A 6121-nucleotide genomic window follows, 5' to 3' on the forward strand; every position below is an offset into this window, starting at 1 on the left:
TTGGAGGTAAGAAGTAGTTGGTCAATTTTTTCATGTAGGGATTGAAGTTGCCTTTTCGTAACAGACACATCATCTTCACTCTCAGTCTGAATTTGGAAAGGATTGTAAGTGAATCCCTCAAGATCTTCGTCATTACCAAAGATCATATCAGGGTCATCTTGTCGAATAGGGGAAATAGGAGGTGAAAACTGGGTTGAGAAACCTGAAGTTTTAGCCCCCATATCAGATACGTTGACCGAAACAGTAGGTCCGGTAGAGGTAGTAGGTGGAACTGTAGAATCAGTGAACAGTGGGGTAGAAAGAGAAATGCTTGTGTGTTGCTGCGAAGAGACTGGTGGAGGGCATGGTGCAATGGTAATTGGAATAAATGTTGTTTTAGGTGAAGGAGGAGGAAAAGGAACAAAATCATTATGAGTTTGAGTTACCTCAGGATTTGATATCTCTTTGTCGTTGCGAGCGTTATTATCCTTGTTGCGAACGTCTGATTGAGTCTCAGACTCCGAACTTTCACTTTCACTTGGAGTGGGGGACTTTCGCTTGCGAGCCGGTTGCTTTCGTCTTTTGGGATTTGCTGTAGAAGGAGCAGTTTTCGCCTTGCGCTTCTTTGGAGTGATTGCTGGCTCGGAGGGACCCTCTTTCGTTTGCCCCCCTTTATCACATTGTCCGATTCGTCAATTGTTGAGCGCATCTCAGGAGTAATAATGCGAGCTCCTGAAGATGGAAGCTTTTTGTACTCCTCCATAATTATACTTGCAGCTGGCACACATCAAAACATTATCTCCGGAATAGAGCCAGCAAAGGGAAACTTCGAGTTGTCAGCAATGATGATCTTGGTTGTATGAAAAGTGGCAATCGATGACATCAGGGAATCTTGCATCACGGGGATTTGGAGTTTTTCAATCGCCCGTTGAACCACAATAGTCCAAAATCGAGCACATGAAATCTCACTGTGTCGAGTCATGGAATGAGTACTTTGCACCAGCTGAGCCCACAGAACAATGCCATAATCAAGATTAATTCCATGGTAAAGACGATACATAAGAGTCATAAACAGCTTACTGGCACAATCAGAGCCAGTGACTCTTTCAGAGAAAGCTTTGAAAAGTAGAGTAAATAGACCATTCCACTGAGGAGGCAAGTTGGGTTTTATGAACTTTGAGATAGAAGGAATGAGATCTTTATACCCCATCTCATAGAACATCTCCACAATAGCTGCGATGGTGATTGAGTCTGGATTCACCATAGAGTCATCATATGTAAGCCCTAACAGAGAACAGAACCTGGACTTGGTGATAGAAGTTTTCTTGTCAGAGATTTCAAATGTGATGCGTTCTTCTTCCTTGATGTATGATGCTGAGGAATAAGCCTTCGAGAGTAGAGACATTGGGACGCACTCAACCTTAGTTAATGCAGTGACCAAAGGAGAGTACTTCAAGCATTCAATGATTGGTAACATGAAAGAATCGTACTTGAATGGAAACAAATCAAGAATCAAGTTTTGATTTTGTTTGATGGCAAGTAGTGACGAGTGAGCGGTCTGATCTTGAACTGATGAAGAAACAACCATTGTTGCAGGTTGATGAAGAAGATGAACAACAGAGAGTAGTTGTTGTTTAGGGTTCTTGAGTGATTTTGTGGTGGTAAAGAGTAATGTTGTAGATGAAAATTCTTTTTATACGATTATGAAAGAGAGATAATTTGAAGCGTCGATTGATCGATTTCCTCTGAAACGACGCCTGAAAAAGCGGGATTTGACAACTGTAGCCCCGATAAAGGTGTCAGGCGGCGTGATAATTGGAAGCGTTTCAAATTCCACGCGCCTAAATTTCAAAATTTTATCCACCACAAGCCACGTCATCATTATCTTGTTCTCATCCTTTCAATCTCCAATCTTTTCATTAAATACTCATACGTCCTTTCGCATTTGAGACACAAGGTAACTTGTGTGTATAAAACCAAGCATTATTAAATCTGCGAAACTGATGCCATAAGTACCTCGAACAAGACTTTAGGAAAATCACAGAGATGTTCGTGCAAGAGTGTGCCAAATAAAAAGAAATAAAGCAAGATATATCTGTAGGATATTAGTGATATCTTAAAAGACATGAAATGATAGATCCCGGAAAACGATCTCTTCCTTCAAAGTCAAGAGAGACTAAGAAGTGTTTGTGTGGTGTCCCGTTGAAGTACGATCAATTGTTTGATAAGAAACAATGAAATGCATCTTTTAATTGGGCTTTATGGGTGGCTTGAACTTCAACCAAACTACGAAACTTGAGATAAGTACGAAAGTTTAGTTGAAGTACTCGTGTGACCAGTGTAGTCAGTTGAACAAGTAGCTTTGGAAATTATTGAGTAACTTGGATAAATTTAGAAATATCAAAAAAAAAAAACTGGATCTATTGGGAAGAAATGTCTTAGGTCTAGAGCATTTCATTAAGATCTCGCATAAGAAAAAGAGATTCCTTGGTACAAACCACGAAAGTGGACATTCGTTAATTCCTTGGTGAAAGATCTAGAACATTTAATTGTTCACCGTCAATTCATGAGAGTGTGTTGGATATTGGGTCTCACTTAGCCCGTGGCAGTACGAAACTAAGATCATTAACATAGATTTGGTGCAACCATAAACCTCAGTGCTAGTATCCGAGAGTCTCAAGGGTTGCAATCATGGATGCGAAAGTGATGGAGAAAAATAGAGATGGTTCAAGAAGAACAAATGTACCTCTGCTATGTGAAAATGACCAAGCAGACAACTCTTAACTTGAGATGAGAAGAGTAAGGTAGCTCATGACCTATGTGAATTCGCAGCCTAATTGGGAAGAAAAGATTGGTGGAATCGATTCATTAAGGCTTCAACGTAGAGTCGGTGAGGCTTAGGACTACTTGCAACAACATGCTTCTAGGGACACTTAGCTAATTCATAGATAAAGAAATTTATACCTGCCCCATCACACGAATTCAGAGATATAACGAACATGATCCTTCGTGATCTTTGTACTTGTCTAAGATATTTTTTTGTGTTTTTATGATTTATGAAAACAAAAGAAAGAAAAAGAAACACAAATAAAATAATTATGCAACTTTGAAATTTTCTGAAAGGGAAATAAAAAAATATTTTTAAATTTTGAATCATAAATAAAAGTTAAAAACATAATATACAAAGGAAAACAAAATAATTTCAAACAAAACAAAAAAAATATTTTGATGCGAATTAGGGAGAACGTTCGGGTCAATTCGTGTCCCGAAAAAATCGGAAACGAATTAGAGCGAGCGCTCGTGCCAATTCGCGTGACAAGAATAAAAACGAAAGCGAGTGTTTAGTTAAAAATGAAAGTGATACTAAGAGAGAGAAAGAGATTTTGGAACTGATTCAACTTCCATCATTCCTAGGCCTTGGAGAATTCGGTTGAATGTTGGTTCAGGCAAGGCTTTTGTAAATATGTCAGCCAACTGATCAGAGGATCCCACGAAGTGAATTTCAACGTTGCCTTCTTCTACGTGACCCTTAATGAAATGATACCTCAGTGCTATGTGTTTCGTCTTTGAGTGTTGCACTAGGTTGTGACAAATGCGAATGGCACTTTCGGAGTTACAGTATAGTGGGATTCGTTTCATGCTTAAGCCATAATCGCGAAGTTGGCTTTGAATCCAAATGACTTGGGATGTTCATGAGGCAGCAACTATATATTCAGCTTCAGCTGTTGACAAGGACACACACGTTTGCTTCTTGGATTGCCAACTGACAAGTTTGCCATAGAGAAATTGGCATCCTCCAGTTGTGCTTTTTCTATCTAATCCACATCCCCCAAGGTCGGCATCCGAAAATGCTTGTACGAAGAAGCCTGATTTCGTAGGATACCATATGCCAAGTGATGAGGTTCGTTTCAAGTATCTGAAGATATTCTTGATACCCACCATATGAGGTTCGTGAGGATTTGCTTGGAACCTAGCACAATAACAAACGGAAAACATAATATCTGGTCTACTAGCTGTTAGATACATCAATGATCCTATCATTTGACGATAAAGGGTCATATCAGTAGCTGGTTTTTCCAGAGATGGTGTCAGTTTTGTTCTGAATGCCATTGGAATCTTTGCTTTAGAGTCTCCCACCATGCCAAACTTAGTTAGTAAAGTCTTCGTATATGCTTCCTGATTTATGAAAATACCTTCTGGTCCCTATCTTATATTCAATCCAAGGAAAAAGTTAATTGGACCCATGAAGCTCATCTCAAATTTAGTTTCCATCAACTTTCGGAATTCAGTTGTTAAGTTGGGATTTGTAGAACCGAAAATGATGTCATCAACATAAATTGGGATGATCATCAAGTGGTCACCCTCTTTCTTGCGAAAGAAGGTTGGGTCAACTGAACCTTGTTTAAATTTGGACATTTTAAGGAAGCAAGTGAGAGTTTCATACCAGGCTCTTGGAGCTTGCTTCAGACCATAGACTGCCTTGTCTAAGATGTAGAAGTGATTGGGATACTTCTCGTTTATGAAACCAGGTGGTTGTTCCACGTATACAGTCTCTTCTAATTCTCCGTTCAAGAAAGCACATTTAACGTCCATCTGAAATACCACGAAGTTCTTGTGCACTGCGTATGTCAAGAAGATGCGAACAGATTCCAACCTTGCAACAAGTGTGAAGGTTTCTTCATAGTCGATGCCTTATTCCTGACAATACCCTTTAATCACGAGTCTCGCCTTGTTTCTTATAACATTCCCTTCTGTATCCATTTTGTTGCGAAACACCCACTTTAAACCTACAACCGATGCATCTTGTGGAGTTGGAATTAGCCTCCAAACTTTGTTTCGTTCAAACTCGTTGATTTCGTCTTGCATCGCTTGCACCCAATCAGAATGATCAAGAGCAACATTAACCCTTTTGGGTTCTACTTTGGAAATAAATGAGTTAAACATACAAAAATCCACTTTAGAGAATAATGTAATTTGTTTCGCTTTTTGCTGAGATCTCGTAACGACTCCTGGAGAAGATTCACCGATTACTTGGGTTTTGGGGTGATCTCTGGTCCATTTGGTTAGTGGAGGATAGTTTGGATCATAAGAGGGATCCAATTCAGCATTTACTTCTTCAAATTCTGATTGAACGTCCGAATCATCATTCGCATCCTTATTCTCCCCCTCGAATGACGAGAGGTCCTCTTCTCTAGGAATTGAAGTATCTCCTGTGAATGGAGGTTCGTAAGTCATTGTGGGATGTGAGTCATTTGTATCAGAGGGTGGGTCAGAAGAAAGAGACGAAGTGTAACCCTCCCCCTGCGATGGAATGTTCGTATCTTGTGGTGTAGATTGCTCCCCCTGAGGACTTGCATTGGAGTCAGAATTCTCCCCGTGGAATGTAGTGCTCGTGTCTTGAGGTACTTTCGCAGTTGATGGCTGATTGTGCATGTCTGTCGCAGCGTCATCAATTATCTTATTCAATTCATCTACTTTAGTGTCACCTGCTTTCGCTTCAGACGTGATAGGCTTCTCTAGCTCATCAGAGAGTAGCATGAATTCCTCATACAGATTGGAGAGTGGAACAGTGGCTGGACTTGGCTTACGAAAGATTTCTTTCGATTGACTCTCATTCGACTGAATTCTCTTCAAGTAGTTTTCAGCGAACGTAACATAGTAGGTTTCTTCAATCTTCTTTGATCGTTTGTTGAGTACCCTATATGCCTTGGAGGTCAACGAATATCCCAAAAATATACCCTCGTCAACTTTCGCATCGAATTTGTTTCGTTGTTCCTTGGAATTGAAGATGAAACACTTGGAACCAAATACATGGAAAAACGTAACATTAGGTTTACGATTATTTATGATTTCATAAGGAGTAATAGAGAATCGCTTATTCATGATACATCTATTTTGGGTGAAACAAGCAGTCGCAATAGCATCCGCCCATAAATATAGAGGCAGTCATGCGAAAGTGAGCATAGTTCATGCAGCTTCGCACAAAGAACGGTTTCGCCTTTCAACTACACCATTTTGTTGTGGAGTGTAAGGAGCAGAAATTTTGTGTGAGACTCCCTTTTCAGCAAAAAATTCTTCGAACGCTTGGTTTTTGAATTCTAGCTCATTGTCGCTGTGAACATTGCGAACCAGCTTCGTAGTT

Source organism: Lactuca virosa, chromosome 5, assembly GCF_052849685.1.
Source record: "Lactuca virosa cultivar CGN04683 chromosome 5, Lactuca_virosa_CGN04683_v6, whole genome shotgun sequence".
NCBI lineage: Eukaryota > Viridiplantae > Streptophyta > Magnoliopsida > Asterales > Asteraceae > Lactuca > Lactuca virosa.